This window comes from Pleurodeles waltl, chromosome 9 (assembly GCF_031143425.1).
Source record: "Pleurodeles waltl isolate 20211129_DDA chromosome 9, aPleWal1.hap1.20221129, whole genome shotgun sequence".
NCBI lineage: Eukaryota > Metazoa > Chordata > Amphibia > Caudata > Salamandridae > Pleurodeles > Pleurodeles waltl.
This window is the reverse complement of record NC_090448.1, coordinates 179,690,785-179,716,048: the sequence shown is the minus strand read 5'-3', so window position 1 is coordinate 179,716,048 and position 25,264 is coordinate 179,690,785.

Here is a 25,264-nt window from a genome sequence, read left to right as displayed (position 1 = left end):
AGTGGGTGGGAGACTGCTGGCTCAGCAGTCTTGTTTGGGCCACCTCCACTGCGGTACGATGGTGAGGCCGCCACAGTCCTATTCAGGCCCTAAGTTCTTTGATAGGAATGATATGTGTTTTATCCATGCATAAGCTTGACATTGAATTGAGCTTCTTTTGCAAGGGTATCAATGTAAACCTTTAAGTGGAGCTATTTGTCCAGCACAAAGCCAATAGGTGTAGTCCTTTCAACAATCACAGGCATGTGATCTAGAGTAGATATTTTTTGAGCCATTGTTGCACTGGGATCTTTCATTTTCAGGCCACACGTATAGGATCTCAGGGCCATATTTATGCTTTTTTTGCGCCGCATTTTGCGTCATTTTTTGAGGCAAAAGCGGTGCAAACTTACAAAATACAATTATAAATTGTAAGTTTGTGCCACTTTTGCATCAAAAAACGACGAAAATGTGACGCAAAAAAAGTACAAATATGGGCCTCAGTTTTGAGAGAGTTTTTGGTGGTGTTATGTCATCCACAATTTAACTTCTTTGAGTGTGGAGGCCACTTCAGACATGTCATCTGAAGAAGAGATCTTCACACAGAAGAGATAATATTTCTGTGTGTTTTCAGTAAAGATGTCAGTATTTCCAAGTACAAGCTGAATAGCGTTGGCAATCATACTGGACCAGAAGTACTACTCGGGACATTCGCTTCATAAAATGGTGATTCTGACATTCTGTCATAATGTTTGGTAGCTGCTGTTTGTGGCACCTATGCTAGGGTAATTAGCTTTTTTGATCTTGTATGCACATTGAGCATTAGTAGCAAACCCAATACTTACTGTGGATTTAAGGAGATATCTCAATAAGGCTTAACTGAAATGTTTAGCTCTGTGGTGATATTTGTAAGGCCTGTTTAAATCATTGCCTGATCAAGATCACATATTTTGTGAGAAGTAGTTAATGATATTCTTCTTTACTGCTGTTAGTAACTCTGGTACATAGTTCTTGGTTTATTTGATATAATGCAGATGTTTAGAGTGAGTTATTCTTAGGTAGTCAGGAATATCTATCTCTTAAAATGTTCTTGGTGCTTTTGTGGCTTGCCCTATATGTCTGCTGGTTCCAGTAATTAGCACTTTTAAATTAGGTATTGAAAGTGTCTGTCCAATTACTTCTTCAGAAATGGTGGAAATAATCAAATTTGTTCATGTTGGTCCTGTCTTGTGATAAATTATGCTCTTGTACTACACAATGTACATTAATCCCGCTACATTAGGAAGAAGATTATGGGGGTGATTCTAACCCTGGCGATCGGTGATAAAGCGGCGGCCAACCCGCCAACAGGCTGGCGGTCCAAAAAATGGAATTCTGACCCTGGCGGGAACCGCCAACACAGCCCGCCACATTAACACTCCGCCCACCACGGCGGTACAGACAAACAGCGCGGCGGTCACCGCCAACAGACAGGCGGCAGACAATGTACTGACCACAGTATCATAACTCACCAATCCGCCACCTTTTCCGACGTGGGAGCCCCGCCGATAAAAACACGGCGGAAACAGACTACGAACGGGAAAACGCTCACCTCTACACACTCCACGAGGAAGGAGGACAGCATGGAACCCGAATTAAACATCCTACCTGCTCTCGTCTACCTGCTCATCTACCACGAGTACGAACGCCGGCGCAGACGACAACGGTGAGTACTGCACCTACGACACACGGGAGGGGGGAGGAGGAAAGCTTACGGCACACACATATGCGACCCCCACCCCCCAAACTATGTACACACCAATGCAGAGCAACAAGTCACAGTGACACCACCCAAACCCCCCTGAAAAATGCAAAGACATCATTAAATTGTGAATTAAAATTTATGTACAAAATAGGCTCTGAAAAGTATTGGTCAACTAGCCAAAAAATCAATATCAAAATAATTCTATATACAGTGCAATGGATAACCGAGGCAATTAGTCCTGCACATCAAAAGAAAATCGAAGTGTCCGTGGGCCAAAGTGTAACAACACAAGGGCAAAGCCCACACAGGAGACCTGAGTCCTTTGGAGAGAACACTGCAGGGGCATCTGATGAAAAAACTACAGGCACCTCAGGGGGAAGGGAAGGGGGGGGCACCACAGCCACATGAGTCCACGACGCCAGATCCACGAAGGGGCCACCATGCCTACTGTGCCATCCTGGGGAGTGCAAAGCCACAGTCTCTCAAGTCTCTACAGTAGGTGGGTTGCCCACTGTTCCATCCTGGGGAGTGCAAAGCCACAGTCTCTCAAGTCTCTCCAGTGGTTGGTTTGCCCACTGTACCATCCTGGGGAGTGCAAAGCCACAGTCTCTCAAGTCTCTACAGTAGGTGGGTTGCCCACTGTTCCATCCTGGGGAGTGCAAAGCCACAGTCTCTCAAGTCTCTCCAGTGGTTGGTTTGCCCACTGTACCATCCTGGGGAGTGCAAAGCCTGAGTCTCTCAAGTCTCTACAGTTGGTGGGTTGCCCACTGTGCCATCCTGGGGAGTGCAAAGCCACAGTCTCTCAAGTCTATACAGTAGGTGGGTTGCCCACTGTTCCATCCTGGGGAGTGCAAAGCCACAGTCCATCAGGTGGATTACAGTCTCCACTAGTCAAGGAGAAGGCATGGTGGGCACAGTGAACCGTTAACAGTGCATGCAGGAAGGGCCCAGCGGAGCGGTGCTTGAGACGGCGGTGCCCAGCGGAGCGGTGCCTGAGACGGCGGGGCCCATCGGAGCGGTGCTTGACAGGAAGGGCCCAGCGGAGCGGTGCTTGACAGGAAGGGCCCAGCGGAGCGGTGCCGGAGACGGTGGGGTCCAGCGGAGCGGTGCTTGACAGGAAGGGCCCAGCGGAGCGGTGCCTGAGACGGCGGGGCCCAGCGGAGCGGTGCTTGACAGGAAGGGCCCAGCGGAGCGGTGCTTGACAGGAAGGGCCCAGCGGAGCGGTGCCTGAGACGGCGGGGCCCAGCGGAGCGGTGCTTGACAGGAAGGGCCCAGCGGAGCGGTGCTTGACAGGAAGGGCCCAGCGGAGCGGTGCCTGAGACGGCGGGGCCCAGCGGAGCGGTGCTTGACAGGAAGGGCCCAGCGGAGCGGTGCTTGACAGGAAGGGCCCAGCGGAGTGGTGCCTGACAGGAAGGGCCCAGCGGAGCGGTGCTTGAGACGGCGGGGCCCAGCAGAGCAGTGCTTGACAGGAAGGGCCCAGCGGAGCGGTGCCTGAGACGGCGGGGCCCAGCGGAGCGGTGCTTGACAGGAAGGGCCCAGCGGAGCGGTGCTTGACAGGAAGGGCCCAGCGGGGCGGTGCTTGAGACGGCGGTGCCCAGCGGAGCGGTGCTTGAGACGGCGGGGCCCAGCGGAGCGCTGCTTGACAGGAAGGGCCCAGCGGAGCGGTGCCTGAGACGGCGGGGCCCAGCGGAGCGGTGCTTGACAGGAAGAGCCCAGCGGAGCGGTGCTTGAGACGGCGGGGCCCAGCAGAGCGGTGCTTGACAGGAAGGGCCCAGCGGAGCGGTGCCTGAGACGGCGGGGCCCAGCGGAGCGGTGCTTGACAGGAAGGGCCCAGCGGAGCGGTGCTTGACAGGAAGGGCCTAGCGGAGCGGTGCTTGACAGGAAGGGCCCAGCGAAGCGGTGCTTGACAGGAAGGGCCCAGCGGAGCGGTGCTTGACAGGAAGGGCCCAGCGGAGCGGTGCTTGACAGGAAGCGCCCAGCGGAGTGGTGATTGAGACGGCGGTGCCCAGCGGAGCAGTGCTTGAGACGGCGGGGCCCAGCGGAGCGGTGCTTGACAGGAAGGGCCCAGCGGAGCGGTGCCTGAGACGGCGGGGCCCAGCGGAGAGGTGCTTGACAGGAAGGGCCCAGCGGAGCGGAGCTTGACAGGGAGGGCCCAGCGGAGCGGTGCTTGACAGGAAGGGCCCAGCGGAGCGGTGCTTGACAGGAAGGGCCCAGCGGAGCGGTGCTTGACAGGAAGGGCCCAGCGGAGCGGTGCTTGAGACGGCGGGGCCCAGCGGAGCGGTGCTTGACAGGAAGGGCCCTGTTCAGCGGTGCTCTTCTGCACGGCGGGGCCCTATTCAGCGGTGCTCTTCTGCACGGCGGGGCCCTGTTCAGCGGTGCTCTTCTGCACGGCGGGGCCCTGTTCAGCGGTGCTCTTCTGCACGGCGGGGCCCTGTTCAGCGGTGCTCTTCTGCATGGCGGGGCCCTCTTCAGCGGTGCTCTTCTGCACGGCGGGCCCTGTTCAGCGGTGCTCTTCTGCACGGCGGGGCCCTGTTCAGCGGTGCTCTTCTGAACAGCGGGGCCCTCTTCAGCGGTGCTCGTCCAGTAAGTCAAGGGAGCCAGACCTGGCCTGGACTCCCTGCTCAGTCGCCCTCCGACCGTGCTGCTGCTGGACCCTTCGGTGACGGAGTCCTGGGCCCTTTGGTGTCCTCCCTAACACCCGGGATGGGGCTTGTGGGCCCCTCCTGCTCCGCGCTCCTGCTGGCTGACTTCTCCGCCCTGCTGCCCTTTCGCTCCTTAGATGGGGCTCTCGGGCCCTTGCCTCCCCTAGATGTTGTGGCTGGTGAAGTGGGCGAACTTTGCTCCTTGGGGGCAGCCGTGTCAGTCCTCTCACGGCGGCCCTTTAGTTTCCTGGTCCTCTTGCCTGGGGGGGGGCTGGCTGTCCCCTTGCTGCTGATTGAAGTGTCACTGCTGGCAAAGGGTGGACTCCAGAACCCAGGCACCACAGTGACACTCGAAGCTGGGCTGGTGGTGGCTGAGGTGCTCTTGGGACTCTTTGCAGATGGAGGGGGTGGGTCAGGGGAGGGAAAGAGGTTAAGATTAGCGAGGAAAAGTTTTTTCGGACCAAGGTAAAGGGTAGGAGAAGTGGTGATGGGAGTGGAGGAAGAGGATGTGGTTGTAGGAGAGTCAGGTGTGCTGTCTTTGGGTGCAGGTGCTTGTGCTGGAGGCTGTCGTGAGGTGGATGGCCGTTGGGTGGGTGTCTGCCTGCGTTTGTGTGTCTTGGAAGAGGGGGTGACAGACACAGTGGGAGAGGACACAGGGGACGTGTAAATGGTAGTGGGGGTGGTGACTGCACGTGTGCGGACTGTACTGGAGGGTGTGCTGGTGATGGAAGCACTGGCTGATGGTGGTGTGCATGCAGGTGTGAGTGTAGACGTCACAGGGAGGGAGGAGGGAGACGAGGAGGAGGGGGACACAGAGGTGGTAGTGACTGTTGGAATGTCTGCATCTGGGTGTTGCTTGCGTGAATGCTTGTGGGTTCTGTGGTGCTTGTGTCTGGATGAGCTGCCCTTGGGTGTTGAGGTGTGTGCAGGCTGGTCTGATGGTGTGGATGGGATAGGCTGAGGAACAGGAGACAGAGACAGGGTGGAGGCAGTCAGAAGAGGGAGGCTGGAAACAGGGACAATGGCTGCCGTCAGTGCTAAGGCCAGAGCATTGAACGATCGTTGATGGGCAGCCTGACCCGAATGAATGCCCTCCAGGTAGGCATTGCTCCGATGCACCTCCCTTTCTACCCCCTGGATGGCATTCAAAAGGGTAGTCTGCCCAACAATGATGGTCTGAAGGAGGTCAATGACCTCCTCACTGAGGGCAGCAGGGGTGACAGGGGCAGTTGCTGAGGTGCCTGGGGCGAAGGAGACGCCCGCCTTCCTGGGCGAGCGGGCACGGAGCGTAGGCTGAGGGGCTGCTGGGAGGGCGGGGCTGGTGCGCTGGGTGGCGGCTGTACCTGTAGAGGCGGGGGGCCCGGATGTTGCCGCCACCGCTAGGGAGCTCCCATCCGAGGACGTGTCGGTGTCGCTGGTGTCACCACCGGTCCCCGTTGTGGTGCTCCCCTCGCCCTCCGGATCACTGGTGCCCTCGGTGTCTGTTCCTGGGCCCACCGGGGCCTTGTGACTTGCAGCTCCCTCGTGCTCCGATGCCAATTCTCCACCGCCTGATGATGCTAATGCACACATGCACAAGAAGATGAAGAAGAAGGGTGGGGGGAGAAAAACGAAGACCAGGTTGAGTGCATGCAATGTCAACACCGTTGGCGGAGAGGACAGACACAGGAGCCTCATGCACTAAGCCGCGCATTCGGGGTACACTACTCAGTACTTCTGACTAGGACAACAGGTCTAGAGACGACAAACGCGCACATGTGTGATGCTGCACCATCGATAGCTGTACTTGTCACCCTACAGAGGTGGGGGCCGGGAGCACAGGGCCATGCCTAAAGGAGAGGACTACACTACAGAAAGCGCCCTGGCCTAATGTCACCCACAACCCTCCTCCCCCACCCAGACGCCTCCACTGCGCAGAGAGATAGCAGAATGTGCTGATACTCACCCCCTTGTGTCTGCTGTGATGTCCTCAAGCGCCCATCCAAATCAGGGTAGGCCACCGCCAGGATCCGGGACATCAGGGGGGTCAGGGTACGACTGGCACCCCTCCTAGGTTGGGAGGCCATCCCCAGCAGTGACTCGGCGGTCTTCCTGGTCCCGCGGCGGATGTCCTCCCACCTCTTGCGGCAGTGGGTGCCCCGTCTGACGTGGACCCCCAGGGCCCGGACTTCCTTGGCGATGGCACGCCAAATGTCCACTTTCTGATGGGCGCTGACATGTACAGGGTGGGAAGGAAGAATTCATCAATTTTCTGCATGTTAGATGTGATTGGCCCCCCCTCCCCAACCTTGCCATATGGCACATGCTCTAATCTGTCGTGCGTTGCACTCCTCATTCGCGCCCCACCCCACCAACTTACATCCACCTCACTCCACACAGGCATAGCCCATTCAATGTGCACCCAGTGTACTTACCTGTTGGTCTGGAGGACCGTAGAGTAACGCATACTGGGGGATGACCCCATCCACAAGTTTCTCCAACTCCTCAGACGTGAAGGCAGGGGCCCTTTCCCCAGTCGCAGCAGCCATTGTCACTTCCAGACCGAGGTCACAGCAGCACTTGCAGTATAGGTCCTCTCCTGTGGATGATCAGGTCTCGAGTGATTAAGCAGATAGAAAATGGCGGTCACGCCCGCGGCGGTGCATACCGCGGCGGTGCGTACCACGACCGCCGGCGCACCTCGTCATTGGCTCCTGAAACCCATAGGCTTCAATGTTAGCCAATGCGGCTTCGTATAGCGGTCTTCGACCGCCTACCGCCACGGTGTGCCACGCCAGCGCATTGACCTCACATCCCATTGTCCCACTTCACAGGTCAGGCAGCCGCCATTTCCAGGGCCCACATGGCATAATTTGTACTGCGTCACACAGGCCTAGGCCTTGCATTGCCACACATACACGCCTTTCAATACATAGATAATCGTGTGCTCGGCATGCTGTGGTGAACGTACCTGTGATTTGCTTGACTCTGTGCTCCATGTTGTCCTTCCTAGGCACCGTCCGCTGGGACTTGCGAGGAGAAGGATGAATCCTCGCGTGTACCGACCGCTGGTGGACCTGTCGACAATGGAAGAACGCCATATCGTACTACGATACCGACTTGACCGAGCCACTATACATGAACTGTGTGCCCAGCTGGAGCCAGCCCTGATGTCCCCCATCCGCCAACCCACAGGAATTCCCCCTCTAGTGCAGGTTCTGTCAGTCCTCCATTTTTTGGCAAGTGGCTCATTCCAGACAACAGTGGCCATGTCATCTGGAATGTCTCAGCCTATGTTTTCAATAATTTTGTCTAGAGTGTTGTCTGCCCTGACGAAACACATGCGGAGCTACATTGTATTCCCTGAGGAGGTTGATTTGGCCACTGTGAAGGGTGATTTTTATGCCCTTGGACATATCCCCAACATAATTGGTGCCATTGATGGGACCCATGTGGCTTTAGTACCCCCAAAAGACGATGAGCAGGTGTACAGAAACAGGAAAAGTTACCATTCTATGAACGTCCAGGTGGTCTGTTTGGCTGACCAGTACATCTCCCATGTGAATGCCAAGTTCCCTGGGTCAGTGCATGACGCTTATGTGATGCGTAATAGCAGCATCCCTTATGTGATGGAACAGCTACAGAGATGAAGTGTGTGGCTAATTGGTGACTCTGGTTACCCCAACCTGCCTTGGCTATTGACCCCAGTGAGGAATCCCCGGACCAGGGCAGAGGAATGGTACAATGAGGCCCATGGGCGAACTAGGAGGATCATAGAAAGAACCTTTGGCCTCCTGAAGGCCAGGTTTAGATGCCTGCATATGACAGGGGGGATCCCTGATGTACTCACCAAAGAAGGTGTGCCAGATCATCGTGGCCTGCTGTATGCTTCACAATCTGGCATTGCGACGTCAGGTGTCTTTCCTGCAGGAGGATGGTCCAGATGGTGGTGTTGAAGCAGCTGTGGAGCCTGCGGAGAGTGAAGAGGAGGAAGACGAAAAGGACGACACAGACAACAGGGACAGAGTTATCCAACAGTATTTTCAGTAGCACACATGTAAGAATCACCCACGCCATTTAACATTTACTGAAAGCCCCCTGCATCTTTACTTTGTGTATTTCCCCCCAGTTCTTTTAAACTGATGTTTGATTTTCCCTTCCCTTTTCAGTGCTGTATGACCCACTGCGTGACTTCTGCTTGGTTAGCCCATGGACTAATGCTTATTGACATCGGTATGTTGTCATCACAAAAATAACAGAACATTATTGATCAGGAATGTGTTATACATTTGTAAATAATACAGGCTGACTCCTGAATGATTTCAGTGCAATGAGTGATTTATTTTTAGTGCTAGATATTGGTACATGATATTAAAACGGTGATGGGTGAGGGTGGAGTTATGTCCATGGCAGAGCCCAGTTCTCAGTTTCACAGGTGAATTTTCCATATGCCTGTGGAAGGATGGAGCAGGGGCAGTTCAAGGTTGGACAGGGTGACACTGTGGGACAGTGGGATGACATCAGGGGGTATCTTATGCTGGCGGGGGTCTTGGCATCCAACTCTGTCTTCCTGTGAGATCTCAGGTTCCTCTTGCGGGGTGGTTGTTCTTCAGCAGGAGGTGGGGTTCTGGTGGGCCGTCGTTCTGTGGGGGCCTCCTGACCACTAGCGCCGGCGGAGGTGGTAGGCTGTTCCTGGCTAGTGACAGGGGCCCTTTGTGGTGCCACATGGTCCCGCAATGTGGTTTCTATCCGGTTGAGGGCCTGGACTATGGTCCCCATAGCGGTAGCGATGTTCCTGAGTTCATTGCTGAACCCCATGTACCGTTCCTCCTGCTGTGCCTGGATCTCGGTGAACCTGGCCAGTACCGTCGCCATCGTCTCCTGGGAGTGATGGTATGCTCCCATGATGGTGGTGAGGGCCTCTTGGAGAGTGGGTTCCCTGGGCCTGTCCTCCCCCCCCTGTCGCACAGCAGCCCTCCCAGTTGCCCTGTTTCCCCGGGCCTCTGTCCCCTGGACGGTGTGCCCACTACCACTGCCCCCAGGTCCCTGTTGTTGTTGGGGTGTTGGGTCAGCCTGGGTGCCCTGTAGTGGCGGACACACCGCTGATTGAGGCGTCTGCGAGACAGAGGCATGGGCCCGCTGGGTGGGAGCTGTGCTGGTGTTCCCAGAGGGGGTTGGGTCTGCTGTGGCCTGTGTCTGTGTGTGGGGAACCGACTGTCCAGAGGTCCCCGATGGTCCGGGCTGGTCATCAGGTTCTAGGTCGACAGTTCTGTCGACAGGGGGCCTGTTCTGGGGGTGGGATGGACAAATCCGGACCCTCCCTGGCGGTGTGTTGGCGTTCGGGCCCTGCAGGGGTAAAGGAGTATGGTTATTGTTTCTGTGTGTGCCATGGCGTGCATTTTGAGTGCCCTTGTCCCCCAGTGCTGGCATTCCCTTGTGGGAGGTGTTGTGAGGGTGGTGTGGGGGGGGGTGTATGGGTATGTGCAATGGTCATGTTTGGTGGTGGCTGTCTATGGTTTGTGTTGGCATTCAGGGGTTGGTGTTGTTTAGGGTGGGTTGTGCTGGTGAGACATTGGTAGGGAGGTTGTGTGCTGGGGGGTTGAGATTGGGGGTGAGGGGGGGGTTGGCATGCTGGTGGTTGGGGGGGGTGAAGTAGTTGAGATTCGACTTACCAGAGTCCATTCCTCCGTGTACTCCAGCGAGGCCATCAGGATGCAGGATGTTTACTACCTCTTGCTCCCATGCTGTGAATTGGGGTGGAGTGGAGTGAATTGGGGTGGAGCGATGTTGTGTTGCGACACCATCGAGCGCACCTTCCCCCGTAGGTCGTTCCATCGCTTTCTGATATCTTCCCGATTTCTGGGATGCTGTCCCACAGCGTTGACCCTGTCTACGATCCTTTGCCATAGCTCAGCCTTCCTTGCTATAGTGGTGTGCTGCACCTGTGTGCCGAAGAGCTGGGGCTCAACCCTTATAATTTCCTCCACCATGACCCTGAGTTCTTGGTCAGAGAACCTGGGGTGTCTTTGGGGTGCCATGGGGTGGTGTGGATGAGGTGTGGGGTGGTGTTTGTGGTGATGTGCGTGGTGATATGTGGTGATGTGTGCGTAAATGTGGTGTGGGTGATGAAGTTGGGTTCCTGTGTGTGTTGGGGTTTTCGATTGCTGTGCTCGCTCTCTCTATCTCTATCTCTATCGCCTTCTCTCTGATTTCCAACTAGTGGGGGTTTGTGGGTGATGTGGGTGTGTGTTTTATAGTTGATTGGATGTGTGGGAGTGTTGTTTGTATGTGTGTCAGGTGTGTGTATTTCAAATTGTCCAATGTGGCTGTGTTTTGGAGCTGTGTGTGTATTTTGAGCGCGGCAGTGTGTACCGCCAATGGAATACCGCGGTTGAAAGACCGCCGCGTGGATTCGTGGGTCAGAATGGCATGGGCGTGTTTGTGTTGGCGTGACGGTGGAGGTTTGGTCATCTCCAGTTTTCCGCGGCCCGCTGATGAGGCGGCCTTCCTTGGATGTCGGGTTTTTGGCGGTTTCACAGTTGGTGGTCAGAATGACCGTGGCGGTTTACCGCGGCCGCGGCGGTAGAATGGCGGACTTCTGACCGGCGGTAAGGGCCTTTTACTGCCGAGGTCAGAATGACCCCCTATGTTCTTTTATGTGTTCTACTGTGTACTTATAGTGGTTGCTAGAGCACAACAGCCATTAGACTAGTACATAGTGCACTTCGGAAGACCTTCAGATGGATCCCAGCAGACTGTCACAGGACAGTCACCCAGCCTTAGTCATTAGAAAGCTTGACTACGGCAATGCCCTCTATGCTGGCACAACTAGGAACATCAAAAAACTACAACTCATCCAGAACACCACCGCCAGACTCATTCGGGACTTCTTTCATCAAGAATACATCTCCCAACTCCTGAGGACCCTCCACTGGCTACTGGTCGAGAAGCGAATCACCTTCAAGCTTCTCACCCACATGTACAAGGCCATACACAACGCAGAACCAGCCTACCTTAACCACCACGTCTCTTTCCACTTCCCCCTCCGCTCCGCCCAGATGGCCCATGCCACCATCCCTCGCATCTTCAAAACCACCGCCAAAGGACGATCCTTCACCTACACTGCAGCAAAGAGCTGGAACAACCTCCCCATGCACCTCAGACAAAGCTCGTCGCTCACCATCTTCAGGAAGAACCACAAGATGTGGCTCTTCGGATGAGGCCCCTCCCCCCAGCACCTTGAGACCCTCACGAGTGAGTAGTCACACTTTACAAATATTGATTGATTGATTGAAGTGCGCACTTCAAGTGTTTTTGTTGGCAGTTCTCCCTTTAGCATATGTATAACTAGTATGGCTTAGCAGGGTGTGCCCTTTTTTGTGAGGTTATATATTTACTACATGCTGGTATCTGTCAATGAAATAAGTGTGAAAATATGTTTTATTTCAGTTGGGTTATACTTTGCCAAAACATTTTTAACATTTTACAATTGTTGAATTACAATCATTTTTATGATCAATTTGCTTGTTTGCGCAGCATTCAGATGCTTCCTTTGAAGTTGGTTTTCATGTTTACACTTTTAGTTCTGTGCAGATAACATTTCAAAAAGCATTCATTTTATGAATTTCAGAATTTTTTTTTTTTTAATTTTAAATTAACAGGTCTTTTGGCTATAACAGTCTATTTAATGTATTAATTATTTGTGTCTATAAGGTTAAACATAATTTATTTTTAACATTTTATTTTTAATACTTGCAATTTATGTGTTTGATTTTGCCTCAGTTGTGGTTTGTGAAGAGCTTCAGAATAGATTTCATCTCTTACATTCTGGTTTGTTCACACTTCAACATTCAATTCTGTATTGGGGATATAAAGGAAAGATTAAATTACTTTTTTTGCCCTCATTCACCTCCAAAACTAGAAACAGCATAGGCTCCTCGAGATTTCTTCAGGACTGGGGGTACCCTTGTTTTAAATCTTGTGTCTAATGTCTGAGGAGGCACCTGCCTGGAGTGACCCAGGTCGCTGATGCATGAAGACCTTGCTGCCCGATGTCAGAGAGTGAATAGGGCATTGGTTGGCGTAATCATTGGACATTCTTCACACAGAAGCTCCGAAAGTTTACTTTCCCACCCACCTCATTAGTGGGAGCTAAAATGTATGTCTCCGTTTTATGTGTCCTTAGCATTCAATTTTAAGCTACAAATTAGAGAACCCTTCCACTCTAGAAACACATGGGAGAGGTGCTAATCCATCTTCTACATATCTCCCTCCGGGCAAGTAACATCATATGGAAGAGTAGCTTAGCTCAGTCTCTATTCAACTTAACTTGATCTTGCAAACTTCCAAAAATAACGAGAGAGGGGCTTACCTGGAGATTTATAGAGAGAATCTCACCTACTGTCTACAAACATCCTCTCAGAATTTGCTGATGTTTGGGCACTCCAAAAATATATGTAGATCATTAGCACCATCGACCCCGCATTTCCTACAGCTGACCATATTGCTGGGCGTCAATTTGGATAATTATTCTGGGGTCCAAAAAACCCTATGGATGGAAAAAAGGTGGTTTCTCCTCAGACAGGCAGGTTTAACTGTGGCATACAGAAGAGTAGTATGTACCTGCCATAGATCTCTTATCTGTGTCCCAGGCAAGCATTTTCCTCATTATTTTTCTGGCAGTTAGAATTCTCCATCGGTGAGGTCTATCATCAACCAATACCATCTTGTGACTTCCTTCTTCATCAGGGCCTTTTGAAACACTCGCTCTTCCAACTCATTTGAACCGTCCACCACCTCACTCATGCTCTGCATCCAGCTCTTTATTTAGAGGTATTTAAATAGAGAGACTTTCCGGCCCATCTCAAAGTTGAAATCCTACCACAACAACAAGCATCCATTGTGGCAGGGTCGTATGATGGAACCACGTATGCTGGAACTACACATGGCTTAACAGCGCAGTCAGAACAACGACCGTGTTGTTTCCACGCATGCCTTTACCAAGCATGCCATTACAATGAAGATTAATTGTAAAAGCATGCCTAGTAAAGGCATGTGTGGAAATGTCACGCAAAATGTCATGCGTGGTTCTATCATACCACCCACACCCACCCTGAGGTCAAAAACTACCCCCACCCCTAATACCTAAACTACCCCGACCCCCCCCACCCTCCCTAAAAAAAAACTATCCCAACACCCCCACCCCCACCCTCACCCCTATAAAATAAAGCACCCCAACCCACCCACCCTAAACCTAAAAAAAACCTATCCCAACCTCCCCACCCCATAAAAGTAAACTACCCCGACACCCCCCACCTGCCCTAACAAAAAAAAAATATCCCAACTCCCCCAACCTTAAAAATAAACTACTCCGACCCCCCCACCCGCTCGGAACCCTAAAAAAAAAAACTATCCCCACTCCCCCACCCCTAAATATAAAGTACCCCGACCCCCACCTACCCTGAGCCCTGAAAAAAAAAAAAAATAGCCGACCTCCCAGCCATAAAAACCAAATAACCTCGACATCCCCCACCCGCCCTGAGCCGGAAAACTATGCCAACCCCCCTACCCTAGCCCCTAAGAATTAAATTACCCCCAATCCCCCACCCACCTTGAGCCGTAAAAAACAAAAATACCCACCCCCACCCCACCCCTAAAAATGAAAGCTAAAGTACCTTGATACCTGCCATCCACCCTAAGTCCTAAATCTGCCCCACCGCATAAAACTACCCACCAACCCTGCCCCATCCCCACTTATCTCACTGCATCCTCTCCCGAACATTGCTCCTCTTCTCTCCTCCCTCCCTTCCTTAAACCTTTCCTCCACCCCTTTAAAAATAAACTACCTGTCTCCCACCCTAAGTTAAAAAAATACCTAAACCCCCACCCCCATCCCTTAAAAAATAGCCTGCCACCAGCCCCCCACCCACCCCAATCCCTTAATCCACACCCTGCTCCCAGCCCCACTTACCTCACCGCTTCACTCCTAACCCTAGCCCAACCCCCACCCTCATTCCTTAAAAAATCCCCAAATCCCCACCCCTTAAAAAAAAAACACCCCAGCCCCCCACAACCCCAATCCCTTAATCCACCCCCAACCCTGCCCCAGCCCCAGTCATCTTACCCTGTCACTCCCACCCCTAACCTAACCCCAACCCCTATTCCTTAAAAAAATACCCAAACCCCCACCCCACCCCTTAAAAAAATTGCCGGCCCCCAGCAATCCCTTAATCCACCACCAACCTTGCCCCAGCTCCACCTACCTCACTGAGTCCTCTCCTAAACAAAGCATGGCTGTTTCTGTGCCTTACCCATGCATATGCGTAGTTCAGCACATGCATGGTTAAGGCACAGAACCAGCCATGCGTTATTTAGACAAGCATTGTTACACTTGAGTGGGAAATGTCCACGTTGTTTACAACACGTGGTTGGGGACGTTCCCCCTGTGGCAGAGTTGGCCCCATTCCTGAATCCTCACCTCCTTCAGAGGTATACCCAAACTATCGTAGGTCCACTTCGGGAGTTTACTATAGTATGATACATTTGTAGTCTTCCTAACACAATACCAGAATTCTGCCAGATCGTGCAACAGCATGAACCTCACCTTCTTGAAAAACTTAGGATCCCCAAATTTATATAGAAAACCTGTCAGGATACTTCAATTCGATTTCCTCAGAAGCAGAAGATAACTCCTCAGTCCCGTCCCGAGCTACTCACAACGAATATTAATCCTTCGTGCTGAGTACCCCGGAGGGGGAAAGGGGAATGGGATGGTAGAGAGACTGCCACAGAGATGATGAATGCCAGTACTCAGTCTTCCTCTTCACATCTAAGATTGGATACAGCACCTGCAAGAGTCACAGTCGCAATTACTAGGGACATACAACATCAGTTTTTCACTTTCTACTCTCAACACTTAATTCTCTTTAATTCTATTATTTCTTCACTCACCTTGAGTTCTCTGTAGCCTTGCTTCTCTCTATAAATGATAGCTCTTCTTAAAAAAATGCTTATTACTGATTCTGGAAGAACTTCTCAACCTTTGTTAGAGATTGGTTTTATGTTGCTATATACTGTATATATATATATAGTTGGTGATAATGCGTTCTTCAAATCAGATGATGTTATTTAATTTCTCCTGTCTTATTGTGACTTCTGTCAATACTTTTATTTGTAAATGCTTGTTTATTAAAGTTTGTTTCTCCTTTCTTACTTCGACATTTGTTGCTAACTTGTATTTGTAAATGTTTGTTTATTACAGTTAGTTTCTCCTTCCTTACTTCGACATCTGTCGATAACTTGTAGTTGTAAATGCTTGTTTATTTAAGTTTGTTTCTCTTTTAAACTCTATTTTGGTTTATTACCATTGAACTTGTAAATGCTTATTTGTTAACAGTTTGTTTCTCCTTTAAACTTGGCCTTTGTTTATAACCTTGACATTTGTACATACTTGCTCTTTTAAAGTTCGTTTTTTCTTTGACTTTAATATCTTAAACAAGAACCTTGTAAACATAAGGTTAATTCATACATTAACTCTGTAGCCTTGCCGACTTCCACGGGAACGGTCTACTATCAAACTCTTCGAATAAACCTTGACAATATTTATCTGTTTTCTGTAATATAATCTTCAAATGTAATTTTACCTCACAGGAATTTCTGTTCTGAAGCGCGCTCTCTCTCCACACAGCTGATTCCTGTCAGACCTCAGTTGAAGTGCAAGGCTTCCAGCTGGAGAGCTCGTAACCTAGCAACCAACCGATTGCAAGACTAGAACTGTAACTAACCTTCTGGACTCACAGCGGCCATCTTGGATCTTCTCTTCTTGATTCTTCCTTTGAAATAAGCGCAAGATTACTCTGCAAGCCTTCTTCCAGTTTGGGCTTTGCTGTCTCCAGTGAGGATATCTCTTTGCTTTTCTCATGCACTTCTTTGATTTGACTTGGCAAGTTTGTGTGGTCATGACAGTACTCCCCCTCAAGTAACAGTTCTCCAATTTAGGTTTGCTTGGGTAGGTTCTATGAAAGTTTCTCACTAATCTTGAAGCATGTACATACTCGTGCGGCTCCCAGGATCGTTCCTCTGGACCATAACCTTTCCAATCAATTAGATAATAAAGCTGGCCATTACGGATTTTGGAATCTAAGATTTGATTGACCTCATACTCTTCAGCAGAGCTAATCTGGATAGGAATTGGAGGGGAGTTTTGATGTAAATTTGGAGGACTGTTCTTTAACAAGGAGACATGGAAAACAGGATGTATCTTTAGATGAGCTGGCAACTGCAATTTAACTACCACTGGATTGATCATCTTGTCAACTTTGAATGGGCCTCTAAATCGTGGCTGAAATTTGCGATTTCCTTTGAGACATGAATGACGAGTGGATAACCAAACTTTGTCTCCTTTCGAATAAATGGGGCTCTCTCTTCTTTTTCTATCAGCCTGAGTCTTATATGAGTCTTTTGCTTGAATGATGTTTTTTCTAGCCCTAACTAACGTGGTCTGCAAATCCCTCACCATCTCTTCTACTGCAGGCACTGAATCATCTTCTTTACCCAACATTACATTAGGATTTCTACCATGGTTCAGATAAAAGGGGGTGAACCCAGTGGTGGAATGAACAGAATTATTGTAAGCAAATTCAGCTGCCCACATCAACTCGGGCCATTCCTTCTCTTTATCGAATAAATTGAGTCTTAAATACTGTTCTAACTCTTGATTCACTCACTCTGTTTGCCCATCGGTTTCAGGATGGTAACTGGTAGAGTAATGAGAATCAATTCCTAATATTTAACTAAAGGCCTTCCAAAAGCGAGAAACAAATGGGGATCCCCTGTCTGAAACTAGAATATTTGGGATACCATGGGTGCGTACTATGTGTTGTGTAAACAACTGTGCAACCTGTGGGGCTCGAGGGATTTCTTTCAAAGGAATGAAATGCGCCATTTTAGTGAAAGTGTCTACAAAAACTAGGATAGTGTTAAAACCTTGGCTACTAGGGAGGTCCACTATAAGATCCATAGTGACAGTATGCCAGGCATGGGGTGCAGTGGGCAAAGGTCTTAACAGACCTTGTGAAGCTGTTCTATTTGATTTCCCTCTTTGACATTTGTCACAAGTTGACACATATTGTCTTATCTGAGTTTTCATTTTTGGCCACTAAAATTCTCGTTGTATTAGATTTTGAGTCTTTTGAATTCCTTTGTGTCCAGCCAATTGATCGTCATGATAAGCCTGAAGAATTTTTTCTTGCAGCTCCACAGTCGGAACATACAGTGCACCTTTAAAGTATGGCAAACCTTTTTTGATTTCTCTTCCTTGGCCTTCTTTGGACCACTTCAGCATTCCTTCGAATGTTAAGTTTTCTTGAATTTCTTTGGTTAAATTTTCATACAATATGGCAGATATGAACTTCTCTTGTGGAATAATCAATTCTTTTTCTGGAGGCTCTTTAACTGCACCAGTATCAATTTGAGATAGAGCATCTGCCTTCCCATTTACTTTTCCTGGCCTGAAAGTGATAACAAAATCAAAGTCTGCAAAATATAGGGACCAACGCAGTTGTCTAGCTGTTAGAGTTCGAGCTGATTTTAAAAACTGTAAATTTCGGTGGTCCGTGTAAACGGTCACTTTATGCTTAGCTCCCAAAATGTAATGCCTCCACTCACGAAAAGTTTCTTTGACTGCCAATAGCTCCTTATCCGCAATTGAATAATTTATCTCTGGTGGTGTTAATTTTCGAGAGAAATAGGCCACAGGATGTAATTGACCTGTATCTTTATGACGCTGGGAAAGGATACCTCCTATGGCAACATCTGAAGCATCTGCCTCCACATAATATGGCTCATCTGGATTGGGGTGGAGCAAGATTGGAGCTGAGACAAAGGAATTCTTCAAAAAATTAAAAGCATTTTCAGCTTCTTTTGTCCACTCAAACTTCACTCCTTTCTTCAACAATCAAGTAATGGGTGTAACTGTTTGAGAAAAATTGGATATGAATCTTCGATAAAAATTAGCGAACCCCAAGAAACTCTGGATCTCTTTGACATTGCAAGGAGAAGGCCAATGTTGCACTGTCTTTATCTTGGCAGGATCCATACTAACTCCTTCTGGTGACAAAATGAATCCTAAGAACTCAACTCGTTCCACATGAAATGCACACTTCTCCAATTTTACATAGAGATGGTTTTCTTGCAATCTTGTGAGGATGGATCGAACATGGGAAATGTGCTCCTGTAGATTCTCGGAAAAGATTAAAATGTCATCTATTTAAACCACGGCAATCCGGTCGAGGAATTCTCGTAATGTATCATTAACAAAATGCTGGAAGGCAGCGGGAGCATTGCATAATCCATAAGGCATCACTTGATATTCAAATAATCCGTATCGAGTCCGAAAAGCGGTTTTCCATTCATCTCCTGAAGCCACTCGAATCAAATGATATGCTCCACGCAGGTCCAATTTGGTGTAGATTCTAGCATTCTTTACTTGATCTAATAAAACTGACACTAAAGGCAGTGGGTATCGATTCTTGATGGTAACCTGATTGAGGGCTCGATAATCAATGCAAGTTCGAAGACTCCCATCCTTCTTTGGTATGAAAAATAGTGGGGATGACACTGGAGATTCAGAAGGACGAATAAAACCATTAGCAAGATATTGATCCAAATACTCATTTGAAATGTTGATTCTCTGCTTCGGTCAATGCGTATATTCTGCTACATGGCAATATCGCACCTGGCTCCAGTTCAATTTTGCAGTCGTAGGGTCGATGTGGTGGCAATTTCTCAGCCTCCTTTTCATCAAAAACGGCAACTAAATCCTCATATTCTTTTGGGATTTCTGCTGTCTTTAGTGCACAGATCATTGAAGAGTGTGATGATAAACAGGCCGCTTGGGACTTGGTGGACACTTCCACTCCATCATGAAAGCAATTCTCTTTGCAGTAAGAGGAATTCATCTTGATCGTTCTTTTGCTCCAATCAATTTGTGGATTATGTTCTGTAAACCAGGGCAGACCCAAAATGAGTTGAAATTGTGGAGCATCTATCAAATTAAAGATTATCTGCTCCTGATGTCCACCAAAACCTTGCATCTGAATAGGTTCGGTCTCATGGGAAATGGGTCCTGAAGAAAGATTGGTTCCATCCACAGCTCTTACTACTTCCAAAGTAGATTTCTTGATAAATCGAATACCCATTTTACGAGCGTATTTGATATCACAGAAGTTGCCCGTAGCTCCAGAGTCTATCATAACTGAGATCCCTTGAATTTCCTTCTCAAGGGTCTTAACTGATACTGTTTGTACCAAATGTGGCGCCGTGGTTTGTAAGGTATTCGCCACTCGTTGATCTAAAGGAGTTGTCTTGGGTTCTGCTTTCATCAGGGCAACTCCCTCTACTGAAGAAGCTGGCCTTTTCCCGACTGAAGAGCTTTGGGTTTCTTGGGACAGTTTTTAACAAAATGCCCAGATGCACCGCACTATATACATAGTTGATTCACGCTTCTTTTCTCTTTTTCTTCCTTAGATAAAGGACCTCGGATGGAACCAATTTGCATTGCTTCTTCTATTGTTATCCCTTCTCCGGCTCTCGTATGATCATTTCTTACACGATCAATTCTCAGGGGAAATGGTGGATACTCTCTTCTCTTTTCTGCTCTTCGTTCAGTTAACTGGTGGTCAATCTGTAACACAAGATCAATTAACTCCGAAATTTCGGTGGGTCTATTTGGAACTTGTGCTAAGGCATCTTTCAATTCATCTCTCAGTCCACGATAAAATATGGCGGCTCTTTTTGACTCCGGCCAGGCAGTCTCTACAATGAGTTTATTGAAATGAGCCAGATAGGCTACTAGATCTTTATTACCTTGCCTGATTTCCAGTAGTTCATTGTCAGTGGCTTGAGCTGCAGTTCGCCGATCAAATATTCTTAAGAACTCTTCCTTGAAATTTTGGAAATTATATAAAACAGGATCATTTCTGGAAATTATTGGCATGGACCATGCAGCCGCATCTCCTGTCAGATAAGACAATATAAATGCCACTTTGGACTGGCCTTCGGAAAAAATGACTGGTCTACATAAAAAATGCAATGAGCATTGGGTCAGAAAAATCTGCGCCTTATTTGGATCCCCACCGAAGCGCTCAGGTTGAGCCAAAGGAATAATAGGGGAAACCGCATGAATTACTTGAGTGGATATACCTGCAGACTGTGAAGGGCTAGGGATTTGTGAAAACACAGATTCATTTGATTTAGCGGTGTTCCCTAACTCATTTATTCGCTGTTTTATTTGGACTGTTTCTTCTATGGTGTTATTTAATTGTTTCTGTAACCCTTCCAAAACGGTGGCTAATGCTTTTATATCAATTCCTTCTGCCATTCTGCTCAGGAGGAAATCTGTTTTTTCCCTTAAATTAGGGTGATGGCACTTCAATCTGTCAGGATACTTCAATTCGATTTCCTCAGAAGCAGAAGATAACTCCTCAGTCCCGACCGAGCTACTCACAACGAATATTAATCCTTCGTGCTGAGTACCTCGGAGGGGGAAAGGGGAATGGGATGGTAGAGAGACTGCCACAGAGATGATGACGCCAGTACTCAGTCTGGCTCTTCACATCTAAGATTGGATACAGCACCTGCAAGAGTCACAGTCGCAATTACTAGGGACATACAACATCAGTTTTTCACTTTCTACTCTCAACACTTAATTCTCTTTAATTCTATTATTTCTTCACTCACCCTGAGTTCTCTGTAGCCTTGCTTCTCTCTATAAATGATAGCTCTTCTTAAAAAAATGCTTATTACTGATTCTGGAAGAACTTCTCAACCTTTGTTAGAGATTGGTTTTATGTTGCTATATATATATATATAGTTGGTGATAATGCATTCTTCAAATTAGCTGATGTTATTTAATTTCTCCTGTCTTATTGTGACTTCTGTCAATACTTGTATTTGTAAATGCTTGTTTATTAAAGTTTGTTTCTCCTTTCTTACTTCGACATTTGTTGCTAACTTGTATTTGTAAATGCTTGTTTATTACAGTTAGTTTCTCCTTCCTTACTTCGACATCTGTCGATAACTTGTAGTTGTAAACGCTTGTTTATTTAAGTTTGTTTCTCTTTTAAACTCTATTTTGGTTTATTACCATTGAATTTGTAAATGCTTATTTGTTAACAGTTCGTTTCTCCTTTAAACTTGGCCTTTGTTTATAACCTTGACATTTGTAGATACTTGCTCTTTTAAAGTTCTTTTTTTCTTTGACTTTAATATCTTAAACAAGAACCTTGTAAACATAAGGTTAATTCATACATTAACTCTGTAGCCTTGCTGACTTCCACGGGAACGGTCTACTATCAAACTCTTCGAATAAACCTTGACAATATTTATCCGTTTTCTGTAATATAATCTTCAAATGTAATTTTACCTCACAGGAGTTTCTGTTCTGAAGCGCGCTCTCTCTCCACACAGCTGATTCCTGTCAGACCTCAGTTGAAGTGCAAGGCTTCCAGCTGGAGAGCTCATAACCTAGCAACCAACCGATTGCAAGACTAGAACTGTAACTAACCTTCAGGACTCACAGCGGCCATCTTGGATCTTCTCTTCTTGATTCTTCCTTTGAAATAAGCGCAAGATTACTCTGCAAACCTTCTTCCAGTTTGGGCTTTGCTGTCTCCACTGAGGATATCTCTTTGCTTTTCTCATGCACTTCTTTGATTTGACTTGGCAAGTTTGTGTGGTCATGACAAAACCCAAGTGCTTTTCAGGAAGAACAATAAATTTCTTTTGGTTTCTAAATAATCTTGATGTTGTAAACAAACTGTGCTTTTAGTTATTATTTTTTTTAAGAGTTTGTAAATTGCTTTTGGGAAGAATGTACTTGTTTTCTCTGTGGAGATTGAGGTTGCAATTGCTGGAGAACGTTCCCTCAGAAAGAGTCATAGTGTCATTTCAAGTGGACTAGCTGTGCAGCAGTTTTTTTTTTTTTCCTGCTCTGTATTTACGTATATGATGAGCTCTGTTTTCCTATTTGTTAACTGTTATTGTTTTGAATATGATTGGTTTAAGTTATTTTTTTAGGATTTAACAAGTATGGAATATGTGCATTATGTTTTATATGTTTTATTTATAATATTTATTATATTTGCAGATTATTTGTGCTTTTATATATTAATCTCTAATAAATCCATTTAAAGTTAGATGGGCCTATTCACAAAAGTAAATCCACTCACCAACATTAAATGTACTCTTTGAATTTGGTTTCTTCAAAAACTCCGGCTGTAACATTACGCAAAAGCCAAATTTATGAGTGTAAAATTACTACTGCCAAAACAGAAGTCCAGCACGAGTGGTCAAGCAATGATACAGCACTACCCTCCTTTTGAAAATAGATGTAGGGACCTAGAGTAAAACCCAATAGAAAATAAGGTTAGATTAAATAAAAAACTATTTGAAATAGTTACAAAAATAATTATTGTAATTCAAAGTTGAAAAACGTATCTGGAAATAAAATATATTTTGTATTTGATTTTCACATATTTTAATAATCTTTGGTGAATTAAAAAATTAATATGACATTTCTTTTTGATAAATGTAAGTAAATTACTTTGAAATTGATTTATATCTCATGTTTAATTATTATTGATACATAACATTTTTTCTCACCTTAGGTTGGAATTAGACTAAGCAAAAATATATAGTTTCTGCAACTTGCTTGGCTATTGTGAGAAAAAGTCCAGCTTTAAAACTGAGGGCCTGCTTTGGGGAAAGTGGTGCTTCACTCAGTGCAGTGCCACTTTCCTTGCCCAGCTTAGCACGCCCCCAACACCACCATGTGTGTGTCGTATCAAAGATATGGCGCACCATGGCAGTAGTTAGGGAACTAGCGTAAACATTTTGTACGCTAGTTCGGAGCTTTGCAGGTTTAGCGTCAAAAATGTTGACTCTAATCCTGCAAAGCCCATTGAGACTCATTTTAAACAGAGGTGTGCCCCCTCTTAACACCTGCTCTGAGCAGGTGTTAAAGGTGCTTAAAAAAATTACACAAACAAATATCTTACATTTCTTTGCGCCATGTTTTCAGCCCACCTAATGGGGGAATGCCCCCTTTGCATACATTATGCCTGGTGCATGCATAAGGTGACGCAAAGGTTACAAAGTGGCACAATGTATGCATTGCACCACTTTGTAAACTTGGCACTGTGATTTTGGCCTCATTGGGCCACATTAGCATTAGCTTTTAAATCTGCCCCTGAGTGTTTATCAATTCAAGTAATTAAACTTACTGAGGGAGTACATTGTAGTGGTTAATTGTCACAAGTGTATGATGAAAGAAAAACACTGGCCAGAGGATATTGCCTCTATTATATAAGGTAAAAAGTACCCCCTACCGTACATTATAAGGATATTGCCGGTCACCGAGGAGTTCCATAACCATATAGAGGAACGAGGCTGAAGCTCAGGTTTCTTCAGAAGGTATGGCACTCCTAGGTGACTTCAAGATCCTTAATATGTACCATAGGGGGTACTTTATCCCATTTAATACATGATCACACAATATCTTTTACACAGACCACCTAAAACCTTGGTGCATAGCTCTTTCACATGAAAGAGGGAGCATGTTTGCAACCATGAAGAATAAAAATAGAATCTCTATTGCAAAATTAAACAGGTCAAAAACCCTACTTGCTGCAAGAAGATATTACAAACAGTTCAATACATCTCTGTTTTATTATTTTTAAATCTGTAGTTGTTCAAAATGTGTAGAAACATACAGAAAGATTCTAACTTTTCTATTATTATTTAAGGGATGCAAAAAAATAATTATGTTCTTTCTGCTACTCACTCTAAGCTACAAAAAGAAAGCAGCTGTTTCTGGACCTGACTTGCCTTTCACTTTGTAATGTCAGAACTCGACTACAATAACTTATTACACGTGAGTTCTGAGGTCTTTTCTTTATAACCAGTGACTGGATGCGTAACAAGTTACTAATTATAAACAAATTAGATTCAGGCATTTATACAGGGATTGCAGAATCCCATGTATTATAAGTGTTTAAATGCTTTTACCATGGTAAAATTAGGACATCTGTTTAGCTTTGGCCATTTGCCAGCAGCTGTGCCCCTGATGGACGCAGGATTGCTGTCCACATGTCCTTGAGGAAGTGCCAGACCTCGTTCCAGAAGGGATGGTGCGGTGCGTCTTGATAACACAATTAGTAATTACTTAAAGCTTATTTGAAAAATCATTAATTGGTACATTCTGTGTCATTGGGAAAGTAAATGTGATATGCAGAAGTGCATTTCGGGCACTTCAATAAACTAAGGATAATTACCGATTAGTGCTGCAAATTGCATATGAAAAAAATATTTTTAATGCTTTAGTTTTAGACAACATGTAAATGAAACTGCCATTACTCAGTTTTTCTTTCTGGGCAATAGACAACAGCCTTCAGTCAATCACTATTATTATACATTTTGCAAATCCGATTCATCCAAAGTCTGGGTGCAGGGTTCAAGGGGAAGGGTCTGGCACCACATCAATGCAAAAACAAGATATTTCGATAGATGTATGCATCCAAGAATGTATTTCTCGTATTGTGACAGTATGTACAAGGCATTAATACATTATTTTCTATACCTATTAAATTGTTTTTTTAGAATTGCACAAGTGCGTGCCTGTCTGTGGGCAGCGGGGTTGCTGAGCAGCCAAATGAGCAAGGAACTGTAGTGGGTGGGAGACTCTTTTCAGGAGCCAAACGAGCCGGCAACTCATTTCAACAGCCCTTTACTCCCACAGCATAAAAAATAAACAGGATCCTTCATTTTGGCTACCAGGCACTACCTCCTTTCTTAACCTGAGGGTTTATTCTCCATCAAATTAACAAGTACTCGTGGGAAAACGGCACAACCATGCTAATGTCAG